The 16807-nt window shown below is 37.8% G+C and overlaps 1 pseudogene; it reads right to left on the reverse strand.

Moving 5' to 3' along the window:
* Window positions 1-9166: 9166 nt before the first annotated feature.
* Window positions 9167-10035, reverse strand: LOC118844378 (annotated as a pseudogene).
* Window positions 10036-16807: the final 6772 nt, after the last annotated feature.

A 16807-nucleotide genomic window follows, 5' to 3' on the forward strand; every position in this document is an offset into this window, starting at 1 on the left:
TGTCAAAAGGAGTAATATGGTACATCTTCAGTCTTCTAAAATCATGTCAGTGATTGATCAGCTATCTCAAATCTTTTCAAAGTTGTTTTCTTTATTAAGTTATTGAATAAATTGCTCTGATTCTGCTTACTCCATTTTACATGAGTTCATTAGTTTCTAGTTTGCTTTGAAAACATTCACTTTTTGATTATTTATGATGCAATAATATTATACAGTTTAGCTAAATTATTTTCCAGAATGGCTAACTAGTTCCACCAATATAGTGTATTAATGTGCCCATCTTCCCAAAGCCCTTACAACAGTTGTCATTCTCCCTTTTCATAACATTTATAACAATTTTATAATAATAATATAATTTTATGTGCATGAAGTAGAACCTCAGAGTTGCTTAATTTTGCATTTCTCTAATTATTAGTAATTTGGAGAATTTTTTTTTCCGTGGCTATGGATAGACTGAAATTGTTCCATTGAGAACTGCCTATTCATATCCTTTGATTACTTATGAATTGGGACATGGCTCTATTTGAATCAATTTCTTCTATAACATTGATTATGTCAGATTAATTTTAAAACTTTCTATAAAGCTTCTTCTCTTCATTTTTCTATTTCCCTACTATTGTTAACTGGATTAAATTTGTTTGTGCGAAAACTTTTAAATTTTATATAATAATCTTCTGAAATCCTCCCTATCCTTCATTTGGCCATGAATTGTCATTTCATCCATAGATACAGAAAGCAACTTCATTGTTCTTCTATTTTTATCTGACATCACCCTTTATGTCTTATCCATTTTTGTGTGGAGCTTATCGTGGAATGGAATGTCTATGCCTGGTTTCTACCAGACTATTTTCCAGTTTTGACAACACTATGTTTTGCATATCCTCTTCATCTTTATCATCATCATCTCCTCCTCTTCCTTCTTCTCCTTCATCTTCTTCCATTTACGTAGTATCTACTATGTGCCAGGCACTATGCTAAGTGCTTTACAAATATTGACTCATTTGGTCCTCACAACAACCTTAGGAGAAAGATTCTATTTTTAACCCCCATTTTATAGATAAGAAAACTGGGGCAAAGAGGGCTTAAGCGACTGTCTACCCAAGTACACATAGCTAGGAAGTGTCTGAGGCCAGATGTGAACTCAAATCTTCATGACTCCAAGTCTCAGCGCTTAATCAACTGCACCACCTAGCTGCCCCATTCATCTGGGTGTATGTTGTATACCAAATATGATCTACTGATTGACTTCTCTATTTTTAAACAATGTCAAACAGCTTGCAATATTACTGCTTTGTAGTACAGTCAAAGTCTGGTACAGCTAGTCCTTCTCCTTTATGACTTTTCCTCCCATTATTTAATCTCTTGCAATTCTTGACCTTTGATTCCTGTAAATGAATTCCACTATTATTTTCTAGATCTATAAAATAATCCTTTGGTAATTTAATTGGTATGACACTGAATAAGTAAATTAATTTGAGTTGAATTATATTTCTATTGCATCGACATAACCTACCCATGAGCAATTATTATTTCTCCAATTATTTAGCTGTGTTTTTATTAATTTCTTTAAAAAATGTTTCATAGCTTTATTCACAAACTTCCTGGGTAACTCTTGGTAGATAAACTACCAATCATTTTATATATTCTGTTGTTATTTCAATGGAATTTCTCTCTCTCTCTCTGTTTCTACTGGGTTTTGTTGGTAATATATATAGGAATACTGATGATTTATATGGATTTGTTTTATATCCTGTAATTTTGCTGAATTTATATAATTGTTTTCCTCATTTTTAGTTGTCTGTTTAAGATTCTCTAGATAGATCATTATATTATTCATAAAAAGGAATAGTTTTGTTTCCTTCTTGCCTGTGCATATTCTCTTGATTTATTTTTATTATATTATTGGCCTCATTAGGATTTCTAAAGCTGTTAAAGAGTAGTGGTGTTATTGGACATCTTTTCTCTGTCTCTGATTTTGTAAGTATGGCTTCTAACTTTTTCCACTGTATACAACTACTAATAGTCACAGGTTAGATGTCTGTCTTATGAGGCAAATTTTAAAAGCCCCAAGTGCATAATAATTCTGTCCTTGAAAGTTTAGTTGTGAAATATAATAATGACTCATGATTATACCACCAGTTAGAGAGGGACAACTTCCTAAAAATTCCCTAGCTAGGTTGGATCCCAACCCCATTCTAAAAAAGGTCACTCTCTCCTATTTGAATCCTAAAGCCACCACAAACCCTAGTGTGGCAAACAAAGGGACACAGGCAAATATAATGACAGGGTCAGCTGTATATGTTTATGAAAAATAACAGTAGATCAGTCAGATGCTGTCTGTGTAGAATAAATGTATATAATTAGAAATGGGTGCTAACTGAAATAAGGCAAGGGGTGGGGGCTAGAACCACCATTTCCTTTGTCTATGATTTTTGCTTCAATTTATCAGTCATCTGAACAAGTGGCCACTATGATGTGTGTATGTATGTGTGTGTGTGTGTGTATATATGTGTGTATGTATATATATGTATGTGTGTATATGTATACATGTACGTGTGTATATGTATATATGCATGTGTATATATACATGTACGCATGTATATGTATATATACATGCATATATATATATATATATACTTTTCTGTGTGTCATGTTAGCTTTCACCTCTCCCCTTTAGCCAATTTCCCTTAGAATTTTGAGTTTCAGGACGGGAAGTACAAATATTACTGCCACTGGCCTCCATAATCATGTTGATGCTCCATATGCACAGGGAAGACATCACCTCCTTCCTCTTCCTGTGTCCTCTTCTTTTTTCCTTTATTCTCCTCTATCTTTCAATATTTAGAAGGAAAGGCTTGTTCTCCAATGTTTATCTTATATTAATTTCCCAGAGTCTTTAGTAACTTTGACCCCTGTTCAAAACCCAAAAGAAAGTAATTGTCCAGTCTTTTCCTAAAGGACTTTCACACATATAATTAATATTTACTCTCTAGATACATTTACCATTTCTATTAATCCAAGTATTTTGTATTTTTGTATTAATTTGTAAGTATTGATATTTGTAAGTATTAATATTTCACTCAAATTCTTTTAAAATCAAATTAGTACACATATATCCAGGATCCTTCAAAGCCCCTCTGCAAGTGTCCCAACATAAGGAGAGGGAAGCCTGTTCTCCTTCCTACTACCTATCAGGTTTGATACACCCAGTACAGGAACAGCAGGATAACCTGACCTGAGACAGATCAGATTCCAGACCAGGAATGGAAAAGGGAGCAATCATTCTGGATCAGAAAAACTCTGGGAACATTCAAAGTTTGCAGGTCCCCACCCTGACCTTAAGATCCTAGAATAACACAACATTCAGTTCCCTAATAGAGAGGCAATACAACAAGCCCAGGCCTTCTCTCTAGAAGTTCTACAGAACCCAAACCTAACATTAAGTTTAAAATCAGGAAGCAGGCTGAAAGAATGGACAAGAACAACAAGAGAATCCCACCATAAAGAGCTATTATGATGGCAAAGAAGTTAAGACACACAGCCAGAAAAAGAGAATGACTTTAAAACATCTACAAACAAAACCTCAGAGAAAAACAGTCTGGGGGAAAATTCAGCTAGAATTCTTGAATGATATGAAGCAAGAGTTTTCTTTTTTAAAGGCTTTTATTTAATAAATAGAATAAGAAATATTGAAGTAAAATATTGGAAAAGAAATGAGAGCTATGTAAGAAAGAACTGGAAAGGGAATTAACAACTTGATATATAAATGGTACAAAATGTTTCCCAAGCAACAAACTTTCTGAAAATTAGATGGACCAAATAGAAGCCAGTGAATCCATGAGGCAACAATAAGATTTAAAGTCAAAAGGCTGAAATCATAAAAGAAAATTTGTCTCACAACAAAAATTACTGTCCTGTGAAACAAATCAAGAAGGAAAAAAATAAAGAATTTTCAGAGTATCTGAAAGCCATAACCAAAAAAGAACCTAGGTCTCCTATTTCAGGAAATCTTAAAAGAAAACTTCCAATAAATCTTAGAACCAGAGAATGAAGTAGAAGTAGATTTCAGTGATCACCTCCTAAAACGAAAACTACTAAGAACATCATAGCCAAGATCCAGAGTTTCTGGGTCAAAGAAAAAGTGCAGCAAACAGCAAGGAAAAAAAAAAACAATCCAAGTACTCAGGAGTCCCAGTCAAAATCACACATGATTTAGCAGCTACCACTATAAAAGAACAGGGAACTTGGAATAAAATATTCTATAAGGATAAGGGCAGGGGTTTACAGCTAAAAATAACTTAACCAGCAAAAATGAATGTCATGCTACAGGAGGAAAAATGGATCTTTAACAAAGTAGAAGACTTCCAAGCACTCTTAACAGAAAGATCAGAGCTATGCATAAAGTTTTAAGTGTATCACAAGAGGAATAAAGAGAAACATAAAAAGGTAAACGTCAATGAACAAAGAAAAAAGATGAAACAAGGATAAACTTCTTATGTTCATATGTGAGGAAATGATAATTGTGTACCTTCTGAACCCTATCATCATCAGGGGTCAGAGAGGGAATCTAGTTAAAGAAGACCTGAGAGTGGTTCTATTATGTCTTAATTATCTTAAGAAAAGAATGTGGAAAGAGAATGGAAGAGGATTGTACTAGGAATAAGAGGAGAGAAGGAAAGGAATGCTAGGGGAAGTTACTTCACATAGTCAGGCTGCACAGGGAGGGAGTGGTGGGGAGCAGCCGGCATTTGAAACTCACCTATATCTAAACTGGTCAAAGGGGGAAAGAATATACATGTGTGCATGTGCATGCATATGCACACACACACACACACACACACACACACACACACACGGGTACAGAAATACACTTCATTCAATTGGAAAATAGGAGGGAAAGGGAGAAGGGGGAAGGGGAGCTTAAGAGATAATTGATTAAGAAAAGGATTAGTCCTAAGTAAAACATACTCTAAGGATGCAAAAAAAAAATATATTGACAACTCTTTGAAGTAGCAAAAGATGGGAATCTGAAGGGGTGCCTATAAATTGGGGAAAGAAATAAGTTGTGATGTATAAGTGTGATGGAATACAATTGTATTGATCTTTTCTGAGCATAATGACCAACCAAAATTACAGAGGAGTGATGATAAAACAGGTTATTTACCTCATGATATAAAGGAAAAGGACTAAGAATGCAAAATGAGACAATTTTTTTGACATATTGTATTATCAAGGCAATAAACACAACACCAATGATGATTGTGAATATGCCTATGTAATTCTGTATCACAAAATATGAGAGACTCTCCATATAGAAGGCAGAATACGTAAAACATCTATTCAGGCACCAGAGGACCAAATCACATAACCAATAAGTCCATCCCATCCAAGCAGCAACCAACTCCCAAAACCAGTAAGCCCACTTTATCATAACAGCAAGGAACTTAAAACATAATATCACATCATGGAGCCTTGCCATCCCATAACCTTCTGCCCCCCCCCCCCACCCCACTGGGGCCTTCCCACAAACACATTCACAGCACAGCTAGCAAGCCTGTTTTTGTTCTCTCCCTCAGTTCTAACTGCTCTCTCCCAGAATTTCCTGTGACACACTTTCCTTTTCCTCTCAGCAAGCTCCTCCCACCACATATGACTTAGGCTTCTTGTGATGTAAGCAGGTCACATGGCCTATTAATGGGTGGGAATGATCTTCAAATCTAAATTTTCATTACACATGTCCAATGTAGACATTTGTTTTGATGACTATATATATTTATAATGGATTTGTTTTTCTAATGTTTTCCATTTTGGGAGAAGGGGTGAGAAAGCAGATTTTGTTCAACTGAAACAAATTATTTAAAAAAAATTAAAAAGTAAAAAAATAGTTAATTAGCTGTTTTCAATTTTTTCTTAAAAATAACTCCTTCTCTCTCTCTCTCTCTCTCTCTCTCTCTCTCTCTCTCTCTCTCTCTCTCTCTCTCTCTCTCTCTCTCTCTCTTTCTCTCTTTACTTCTTTGATTTTCAGACTGCCTGCTCTGTTGTATCCCTTTTGCCTTTTATTTGTTACTCTTCTAAGTTATTTTAGGACTTTCTTTTGCATGCCCAATTCACTGAGTTGTACTTTCTTTAGTTAATGAAAGCATTTAAAGATACTTAAAGATAAAAATGTTTAAAGTCCTTTAGGACTGCTTTGGCTGCATCCAAAAGCTTTGGTATGCTATCTCCTTGTCATTTTCTTTGATGGAGTTTACCATCATTATTCCTTCAGTTACATTTTTAGAGTTTTTCCAGGTGTTTGTAGTGCATCTGGGTTCCTCTAAAATCTTCCCATGATTGTGCTAAATTATTTTGAAAGCAGGTTCGAAGTATGCTAATACCAGAGCATCCTTAGTCAACTTCGAATCTTTTTTCCTTTTGACTAAAACTTGTAAAACTCTAGTGTGAAATTCTCTTCTTAGCAAATTGCATTTTAAATAGTATTTTTTTAAATTGATAATTATATTTTGCATTTCAAAAATTAATTGCAAAATCATAATCAAATCTTTCTTACTTTGTTCAAATGATTTTTTTCTGTCAGTCAACCAATTTGACCGCAAAGGAGAAAAGCTGATACCACTTTCAGTGTCATAAAACATCTGAATTCTACAAAATTGTCAGGTTAGATTAGTATATTTAATTCAAATACTGTGATTCTTAAAGAGGTAAATGACTATATTCTTGGGCTTTTTTAATTTGAATTTTCTTGTACCAATACAAGCCAGTAAGTAGTTAAAAATACTGATCTAAAGAGCTGGTACAATTGACTGTGCACCTAGCAAAGCATGATCTGAGATAATTGATTTGAAGAGACATAGCATGTTGAAGTGAAAAGAATACTGAACTCAGATGATAAGGCTTCTAATGTTTGATGGGACATTACTGTAGTGTGAATCTGGACCAGTGACTTAGTCCTCCTGGTCCTCATGTTCAAAGTCAGAGGGTTTGGACTAAATAACCAAAGTTCAATTCAGCTCTCAAGCTATGTCTTTGAAAATGCTCAAAGTCCTGTAGTTGTTATTGTTCAAACTCATTTAAATTATATGTTCAGCTGAATACATGGAGTAAGAAATCAGAGGAAATCATGGATGGATTTTTGACATGAAAATAGTTCAGATCTCAGAGCTACCAGGAGCACCCACAGCTGACAATGAAACTGTGACTGAAAATACAAACCATTACCTCTCTATTCCAGGAACATTCATCTAGTGATAATTTATGATAACCTGTGAGGGAAAAAGCTTTATGTCCCATCGGGGTCATTTTTGCTTTTGGCTCACATCTATTAATGTTACATGCTACTTGATTATTCAGCTGCCTGACCATATTATTCTTCTAATCAAAAATCTTGGGTGGCTCCAAATTACCTTTAGCATAAAGTACAAATTCCTCTGCCTACCAGTTAACGCCCTCTAAACTTTGGCTTCAATCTACCTTTCTAACCTTTTTTATATTACTCTCCTTCATAAGATCTATATTCCAATCAAACTTACCTCTCAGCTATCTCCTGGTGTTAGGTAGCATGAGGTGCACAATTAGAGTGAAAAAGAAACAGCCTTACACTCAAACTTCGTCAATCAAAAGGTGCAAACATAACACCCTCCCTCAAAGAACAATCTACCTCAATCTCTGAAGTCCAGGTAAGCTTCTTTCCTTTATACCAATGTTCACAACAAGGTTCCCTCTGTGCCGTATGTCTCCGAAGTGGTCATTTGGCGAGTGTTGGCCAATCAACACTTCCTTTAAGCAAGCTTGGGGATGATCTAGTTTCAAATGGGGGAAGTAGGAGAAATGCAACCCAGGAACAAGCTCAAGGCTGGAGCCTCCTGCACCTTTTATATATATAATACATATACATATATGTATACGCATATACATATATATGCATATATATAGATACGCATATACATAAAGATACGCATATACATATAGATACGCATATACATATAGATTTGCATATACATATATATGCATATACATATACGTATGTGTGTGTGTATTTTGCTACGGGAAAGCTTAAATGTTTTTTACATACAATGTGAAGGGTAATTTATTATGTGAACTACTGATAAAATTATTTATATTTTTCTATTGGTGGTTTGTCCTCCTATGAGAGAATCCATATATGCTTATCAGTTATTTAAAAACATACACACATATATGTCTTGTTTACTATATTGTACCATACAAGTTCTTATCTCATTACTTAAAAGTAACTTTCTCTAAACAACTCAATCAAAAAATGGAGGCTTCAAATAAAATAAGTTTAGTTATGCTGATAAAATTGATTCTCACTACAAGGTAGCCTACCATCTCTTACATCTGGCTCAATTTTAGGAACCAAGTTCCATGGTGAAAATGTGTCTCTGCATCAAAGAATCCTTATCATCTTTCATGGATCAGCTCAGACACCATTTCCTTTGTGATGCCTTCCTTAATATTATTATTAGTTGCCCCTCCTCAATTTATCCCTTGCATCATATGTATGTATGTACATGTCTCTCAACAGAAGGACATAAAGGTAAGGGCTTTTATTTTTGTCTGTGTATCCCTAGGGCTTAGCATAGTCCTTTTTACATAGTAAGCACTTAATAAATGCTTGTTAAATTGAATAGAATTGAATTTAGTCAGTGATTTAAAGTTTACTGATTTTACCATAAAATGACTTGAAATTCCTCAGATTAAAGTGTTCACCATCCAGTTTGTATTCTTTAAATGGGCTTTGATCTATTAGAAAGTAGTTTTCCAGGAAAACAAATAATTTCCACTGATTAGAAGAACATGGGACAGAGAAAAGGGCAGGGTCTTGAGAAATCATTTGACCTCTAACAGGTCAAAGCTGTTATTTTATAGATGATGAAACAGAAACTCACAAAGAGGACATAACTTGTCCAAGATAAGATAATGAGGGGCAGGAAATGAATACTGAGTAGCAGAATAGTCATTTGAGCTGAGGTCTGCTGACTCCAAATTCAGTGATTTTTTTTTTTCATTACACTTTAATTTCTATTTCAGGAGCCCTCTGAACTCTTACTTTTGCCTCAAACCCTTTCTTTCTTTCTTTCTTTCTTTCTTTCTTTCTTTCTTTTTTTAGCAGGCGTAGTTCAATTTATTTGTTTATAGAAAACATCTATGTGGTTGCCACAGTAGCTGCCTGGGTCCTCTGGACAGACACTCGAGTGTGAGTCTTCACAAGATGGTCAGTGAATTCCTGATAGGGGGACTTAGTGAACAAAGTCTCCTTCCACAGTCTGGGGATAGATAGCTGCATGTTTTGGAGATGGCATCAAAGGCAGCTTTAGCAAAGTTGCCCAGAGTGGCAGTACAGCTTCTTGAAGAAGTGTAGCAGTCATCAATTCCAGCCATCATCAGGAGCTTCTTAGGCATAGGAGCTGAGACAATGCCAGTACCTTTAGGAGCAGGGATCAGGCACCAGAACCGATCCACATCACCCAGGGACCTTGAGGCTTGCCAATATTGTTCCCCCAGTAGCCACATCTCACAGAAACAATGGACAGCTTAGCCAGAATGATAGCACCATGAATAGCTGCGGCCACTTCCTTGGAGCACTTGACACTGAGAACAACATGGCCATTGCAGTCACCGATGGCTACAAAAGCCTTGAACTTAGTATGTTATCCAGCTCTAGTTTGTTTCTGAACAGGCATGATCTTCAGAACCTCATCTTTCAATGAAGATCCCAGGAAGAAATCTATGATCTCAGAATCTTTGATAGGGAAGGAGAAAAGATAGATCTCTTGCAAAGCCTTGATCTTCATGTCCATGACTAGGAGGCCCAGTTTAGTGACAGGAACCTACTCCTTGTCTTTGGCCTTTCCTCCCAGGGCTCTGCAGCCCCATCTATGGCCTCAACCATGGCCCTGGCCTCGACTTTGGCCCCCACTGCCAAAACCACCATGGAAGCCACCCCAACCTCCAACTCTGGGGGCCCCTGGAGCCTCCTGCACCTTCTGCAGCACCGGCGTCGTCATCTGCCATTTGGTGTTCACTAGAAGTAGAAGCAAAACCTTTCTTTTTTATCGAGAAGATCTGAGCAACAAAGAATGAAATTTCCCATCTTCCTTCCTCCAAAACCCTGGCTTTGTTTCTTTTTTTTAATTTATTTATTTAATTTATTTAATATATTTAGTTTTCAGCATTGATTTTCACAAGAGTTTGAATTACAAATTTTCTCCCCATTTCTACCCTCCTACCCACTCCAAGATGGCATATATTCTGGTTGCCCCATTCCCCAGTCAGCCCTCCCTTCTGTCACCCAACTCTCCCCCATCCCCTTTTCCCTTCTTTTCTTGTAGGGCAAGATAAATTTCTACCCCCTATTGCCTGTGTATCTTATTTCCTAGTTGCATGCAAAAACTTTTTTTTTGTTTTTGAACATCTGTTTTTAAAACTTTGAGTTCCAAATTCTCTCCCCTCATCCCTTCACACCTACCTTCCCTAAGAAGGCAAACAATTCAACATAGGCCACATGAGTATCGTTATGTAAAACCCTTCCACAATACTCATGTTGTGAAAGACTAACTATATTTTGCTATTTCCTAACCTATCCCCCTTTATTGAATTTTCTTCCTTGACCCTGTCCCTTTTCAAAAGTGTTTGTTTTTGATTGCCTCCTCCCCCTATCTGCCCTCCCTTTTATCATCCCCCCTTTTTTATCTTCTTCCTCCTTCTTTCCTGTGGGGTAAGATACCCAATTGAGTGTGCATGGTATTCCCTCCTCAGGTCAAATCTGATGAGAGCAAGATTCACTCATTCCCCCTCACCTGCCCCCTCTTGCCTTCCTGCAGAACTTCTTTATCTTGCCACTTTTATGCGAGATAATCTACCCCATTCTATCTCTCCCTTTCTCCCTCTCTCAATATATTCCTCTCTCATCCCTTAATTTGATTTTATTTTTTTAGATATCATCTCTTCATATTCAATTTATCCTGTGACCTCTGTCTATATATATATATATATATATATATATATATATATATATATACACATACATATATACATACACACACACACACACACACACACACACACACACACGCATATTCCCTTCAGCTACTCTAATACTGAGGTCTCATGAATCATACACATCATCTTTCCATGTAGAAACATAAAAAAAACAGTTCAACTTTAGTAAGTCCCTTGTAATTTCTCCTTCTTGTTTACCTTTTCATACTTCTCTTGATTCTTGTGTTTGAAAGTCAAATTTTCTATTCAGCTCTGGTCTTTTCACTGAGAAAGCTTGAAAGTCCTCTATTTTATTGAAAATCCATATTCTGCCTTGGAGCATGATACTCAGTTTTGCTGGGTAGGTGATTCTTGGTTTTAATCCTAGCTCCATTGACCTCCAGAATATCGTATTCCAAGCCCTTTGATCCCTTAATGTAGAAGCTGCTAAATCTTGTATTATTCTGATTATGTTTCCACAATACTCAAATTGTTTCTTTCTGGCTGCTTGCAGTATTTTCTCCTTGATCTGGGAGCTCTGGAATTTGGCGACAATATTCCTAGGAGTTTTCTTTTTGGGATCTATTTGAGGAGGCAATCTGCATGGATTCTTTCAATTTCTATTTTACCCTCTTGCTCTAGAATATCAGGGCAGTTCTCCTTGATAATTTCTTGAAAGATGATACCTAGGCTCTTTTTTGGATCATGGCTTTCAGGGAGTCCAATAATTTTTAAATTATCTCTCCTGGATCTATTTTCCAGGTCAGTAGTTTTTCCAATGAGATATTTCACATTGTCTTCCATTTTTTCTTTCCTTTGGTTCTGTTTTATAATATCTTGATTTCTCATTAAGTCACTATCTTCCACTTGCTCCAATCTAATTTTTAAGGTAGTATTTTCTTCAGTGGTGTTTTGGAGCTCCTTTTCCATTTGGCTAATTCTGCCTTTCAAGGCATTCTTCTCCTCATTGGCTTTTTGGTGCTCTTTTGCCATTTGAGTTAGTCTGTCTTTTAAGGTGTTGTTTTCTTCAGTATTTTCTTCAGTATTTTTTTGGGTCTCCTTTAGCAAGTCATTGCCTTGTTTTTCATGGTTTTCTCACATCCTTCTCATTTCTCTTCCCAATTTTTCCTCTACTTCTCTAACTTGCTTTTCCAAATCCTTTTTGAGCTCTTCCATGGCCTGAGAACAGTTCATGTTTTTCTTGGAGGCTTTTGATATAGGCTCTTGACTTTGTTGACTTCTTCTGGCTGTATGTTTTGGTTTTCTTTGTCACCAAAGAAAGATTCCAAAGTCTGAGACTGAATCTGAATCCATTTTCACTGCCTGGCCATGTTCCCAGCCAACTTACTTGGCCCTTGAGTTTTTAGTTGGGGTATGACTGCTTGTAGAGTAAAGAGTACTTTGTTCCAAGCTTGAGGGGATGTGCTGTTGTTTTCCGAGCTATTTCTATACAGCCAGCTCTGCCACACCAGCACTCCTTCCTCAAGAATTGCCAACCTGGACCTGACTCAGATCTTAAGCAGACTCTGCACTGCTGCTCTGATCTGCTACTTAATTCCTCCCACTAGGTGGGCATGGGGCCAGAAGCAACTGCAGCTGTAGTTCTGTAGCTGCACCACCCCCGCTGCACCTGGGGCGGTGACTGCACCATGAACTCCTTTCACTCCCTGCAGCTTTTCCCACCAATCTTCTCTGTTGTCTTTGGTGTTTGTGGTTTGAGAAGTCTGGTAACTGCCACAGCTCACTGATTCAGGGTGCTAGGGCCTGTTCCACCTGGCTCCCGTTCTGGTTGGTCCTGCCACTGCCCCCATGCTGGGCTTTGCTCCCCTCCACTCCGCTCCCAGCTCCGTGTGACATAGATATCATCCAGCCAACATCCAGGCTGTCCTGGGCTGGAGCCCTGCTTCCCTCTGCTATTTCGTGGGTTCTGCAATTCTTCTCTGTTGTCTTTGGTGTTTGTGGGTTGAGAAGTCTGGTAACTGACACAGCTCACTGATTCAGGATGCTAGGGCCTGTTCCGCCTGGCTCCTGGTCTGGTTGGTCTGCGCGGCCCAGCTCTGTGCACAATGGACTTCACCCTGTGACCATCCAGGCTCTCCTGGGCTGGAGCCCTGCTTCCCTCTGCTATTTTGTGGGTTCTGCAGTTCTAGAATTTGTTCAGAGCTGTTGTTTATAGGTTTTTGGAGGGACTTGGAAGGGAGCTCATGCAAGTCCCTGCTTTGCAGTCGCCATCTTGACTCTACCTCCTCCCCCCCCACAACTTTGTTTCTTTTAATGTGTAATTGATACTGTCCTCTGACTTCCCTCTAATCTCTCTTGATTCACCCATGTCAATGAACTCAACTGTCCTCCAGCCTACATATTCTCAAATCAGAGCAATTGTTCATACTATTCTCTCTGCCTACAATCCCAACCCCTTTCTTTCTACCTATTCAAATGTCACCATCCTGAAGAACCCAGATGAAATTTAGTGGATATGAATTTAAAACCCTACTCTTGAGTTAAAAATCAATCACACAGATACAAAATGAAGGAATTATAGCGACAATAATTCATGCGGAAAATGTGTGCGTGTGTATGTACATACATATGTGGTGACTTTACTGAACTGCAAATGAGTCAGTGTGCTATGACATCCAAAGAATGTAATTTTTGTCTCAAAAGAAGCATATTTTTATTTCCTAGCTACAAGTTATTTCAATTCTCAGAGTCTTAGTTTTCTCAATTGGAAATTGATCCTTGGGTCAGCTAGGTGGTGTAGTGAGTAGAGTACCAGCCCTGGAGTCAAGAGGACCTGAGTTCAAATTTGGCCTCAGACACCTGACACACTTACTAGTTGTGTGACCTCGGGCAAGTCACTTAACCCCAATTGCCCTGCTTTCCCACCTCCAAAAAAAATTGATCCTCAATTTAGCTATTTCTCAAAATATATGGGACCAGGGCTGTTGGCCCTTTAAGAAATGAGACAATTTGCTTTGCGGGGTGGGGGGCAGAACCTTTAAAATTTCTGGCTTGGGAGGGAAGCAAAACAGAGCCAGTGTCTGCTGCCTGGTCACCTTGTCTGGTGGGCAGCAGTTAACTCTGTGAAGTAAGAACTTGGCACTCCATGGGGACACAGACCAAAGGTTCTAAAGGTAAACAGCAACTCCTGTACTGGTTGGGCTATCATGGGGATGGAGGTTCAGAACCTGGGGTTCTCTCAAATTTGTGGCCACCAGACTGTGAGTTATTGTGTCCTAAAAGCATAGGGCCAAACAGGAGCAGGCCTAGATATGCTTGGTGGGTAGGATAGGTGGATAGGGAGTGCAAAGGAGATAGTACCTAACCTTTTGTGTGGTACAGGTCGGGTGGTGAAAGGGGTCATCTTTTCAGTGAGGGTCGTTGTCTGACTGTGCATTACAAAATGTTAGAGCAAAAAGGAACCTTAAACCATGAAATGTTAGAACATAAAAAGAAAATGTGTCAAAATGTAGGATGTCACTGCTGAAAGAGACCTTAGAATACAGTGTGTTAGAACATCAAAAGAAGAAATGTTATATTATAGAGTGTCAGAACTAGAAACAACCTTAGAACACAGAATGTTATAATGTCGAAAGAAAAAATGTTAGAATATAACATGTCAGAGCTGGAAGGTACCTTAGAGCATAGAATGTTAGAGCTGGACCTCAACATAAAAGATAATACATTAGGGCATCAAAAGAATTGTTAGGACATAGATTCCCAAAACTGAATGTGAGACCTTAGAGATGATTCTGGTCCAATACTCTCTTTGTCATTTTAGAAACAAGGAATTAGAGGCCCTTACCTGAAAGGGCAAGCAATCTGCTCAAGAGTGTTGCTCAGTTGTTTCAGTTGTGTCCAACTTCTTTGTGACCCCATTTGGGGTTTTCTTGGCAGAGTTACTGGAGTGGTTTGACATTTCCTTCTCCTGCTAATTTTATAGATGAAAAAATTGAGGCAAAAAGGGTCAAGTGACTTGTCCAGGGTCGTGCAGCTAGTGAGCTTCTGAGGCCAGATTTGTACTCAAGAAGATGAATCTTCCTGACTTTAGGACCAGCACTCTAGTAAATAATAGAGCTGAGATTTGGCCCCAGGCTCTCTGAATCCCAAACCATGATACTGTTTTCCCTTAGTCAAGAGTAGTCTATCTTCCTCAATATATATCTTTGATAATTGCAGAGATGTAAGGCATAGAGCCTCTTTCCAGACACTAGCTGGGGTAAGGGATTTATCCTTGAACAATTATGAACTGCCATTCTACAGCCTTCTAATGCCTAATTGTGTCCTGAAATCTGAGGGAGTAAATTCTAGGAGTGAGAGTTTCAAAGAGCTGTCTCTGGGGATTCTATGGCAATATTCTGTCAACCTTCTTTCTAAACAGCTGCATCCTCTTTTGCCACTGGTTCAGAATGATAGGCAGCCTCCCTCCCAGGGGGAAGCAGTAGCTCAGTAGATTTGGTTAGCCTCCTTTCTGTCTCTTGTGATTGGGAGAAGGGCTTTTAATTCCAAAGCACCGATTTTCTGAACCGCACAATTTAGCACTTGATGACTCATAAACTATCTCTGCATTTTTTTTCTATTTTCCCCCCATATATAAGTCTTGTCTGCTCAAGATTGTAAACACCTTAAGGGCAGAGATCATGTCATAGAATGTTTTGTGTCCCTCATTATGAATAACAGAGTTCTTGGCTTCAGCAATTGAATAAGATCTTGTTGATTTCATTGATATTTTGGGCTCTTATGAAACTTCAGTAAGTAAATATGACTACAGGCCCATCGCAAACTGAATTAACATTGGACTTAGGTACTATGGAAGGGTTATAGATAAGGGCAATGGTGAAAAAACAATTTTATCTATTTATTTCAGACAGCAAGTAGAGTACGATCATTATGTTATGCCTGTTGGATTCAATAATTGATTATGGAAATGGAAGCCAGTATATATTTTTATGCAATAATCAAAGCTTATTGTATATATTACCATAAGTAATAATGCTTATTAATGCCCTTTAAATTGGGCAACACAGATATCCTTGTCCCCATTTCATATGTTTGTATATCAAAATTTTATTAGAAGTTTCTAGTTTTCTAACACTTTCTCATTGTGGCATTTAATGGCTTTTAGGTAACCTAGCAGTGTATAACTATGATGAGATTAATTTCTACAAGTCACATGAGAAATATATTTCATTACTTAAAACTGTAAATTATATTAGGCTCCTTGAGAGCAGGGACATATGAGTTGTATTTGTTTTTTAATATTGCCTGTTCTGTCTAGCATACACTTACACAGTAGATAATCAACATTGATACCGATTGATTATGCATCTGGAATACCTAGTGCTTTTGGGGAGAAGTGTTTTCATAGGTCAGCAGGGATGGGAAACCTGGGCCTTGAGGCCACATGTGGCCCTTTAGGTCCTCAGGTGCAACCCTTTGACTGAATGTGGATTCAGTCAAAGGACTGCACCTGAGAACCTAGAGGGTCATATGTGGCCTTGAGGCCAAGGGTTTCCCACCCCTACTTCCCTCACTGCAAGAGATGAAAATCTGCTTCTGTTATCCAGCTCTTGTTCAGTTAATCCCATAAATCCTTGGGGAGGATCTCAGAAAACTTAAGTGACTAGACTAAGGTCATATGATAAATATCTGTTTAAGTTGAGATTTGGGCCTGAGTCTCTACTGAATCCAAGTCTAACAATGATTCACATATCATCTTTTATCTCTTAAGCTAGAAAGTAACCTTCTTAGGGAAAGGGGCCATATCTATTTTTTTAATCTCACAGCTCTTCATATAAAGATTTTC

Source organism: Trichosurus vulpecula, chromosome 3 (assembly GCF_011100635.1).
Source record: "Trichosurus vulpecula isolate mTriVul1 chromosome 3, mTriVul1.pri, whole genome shotgun sequence".
Lineage (NCBI taxonomy): Eukaryota > Metazoa > Chordata > Mammalia > Diprotodontia > Phalangeridae > Trichosurus > Trichosurus vulpecula.